Genomic DNA, 1,100 nt, shown 5'->3' with positions numbered 1-1,100 from the left:
ATATAATTTTTAAATTTTGTCTAATATTCTTTATCTTTTAATTGGAGCAATCTGTTTACTTATTACTAAATTTAGTTGCTGATATATTGGGTTTAAATTTTCCATCTTACTGTTTATTTTCTGTTTCTCCCATCCATCCTATTTTTCCTTTTTTACTCCTTTCTTGCCCTTCTTTGAATTAATTGAACATTTTAATTATTATTTTTTCCCTATCATCATTAATATAATTTTTGTTTGGTTTAGGGTACTATCTGTCATAAACTGGAATTAAGGATTTAGAGAAAGGATATCAAGGGTAGAGAAATGCACAAGGATAAATTTCTTCATTTGGACAGCAAGCTATTGTTCTTTTATTTATTGAGCACTTACTATTTACTACATTCTGTTCAAGTCTCTGGGAATGCAGCAGAAAATGAAAACAGGCAAAGGCTCTGCTCTATGCAGTTTATGGTCTAAAGGAGAAAGAGAATAAGTTTTGAGGTCAGACAGTCTTGGATTCAGAAACTAATGTTGTCATTAACTAATTGTGTGACCTTACACAATTGCCTACACATGATTTTTTCAACTGTAAAGGTTGAAATGATACTTTCTTTCAAGGCTAGAGATTAAGTATTATTATGAGGACTAGAGATTAAGTACAGAAAGTTCCAGCACAATTGGGGCACATAAGAGGTAATGAATGGTGCCACAGTTATTATTATTATATTCATCAAACTTCAATCATATGATTTTTTGCCATAAACTATTATTAAATACATTCCAAATGGTATATATTTAAATATTTCCTGCTCTTTCTCTCTCTGCCTATGAAAGAAAGCTGTGTTGTATATCTGTTTTAAATGTTTGTACTTTTCTGCAGTCTGGTTTTCAATTTTGTGAATATGATTTAACCCATGGTACACAAGTTCACAATAATAAGGCCTTGGAATAATAATAATCACGTGTAACATATGGTGACATTTGCCATCTTCCTTGTCAACGCAGATGTTCACTACTAGTGTTATATTACTTCTGGTGATTATTGACTGACAAATTTAATATTCATGCAAAAGGATATGTTAGGAAATCAAGAACCTGACTTAAAAAAGAGTACTATCTAC

This window comes from Pongo abelii, chromosome 14 (assembly GCF_028885655.2).
Source record: "Pongo abelii isolate AG06213 chromosome 14, NHGRI_mPonAbe1-v2.0_pri, whole genome shotgun sequence".
Lineage (NCBI taxonomy): Eukaryota > Metazoa > Chordata > Mammalia > Primates > Hominidae > Pongo > Pongo abelii.
Note: the sequence above shows the minus strand (reverse complement) of the source record.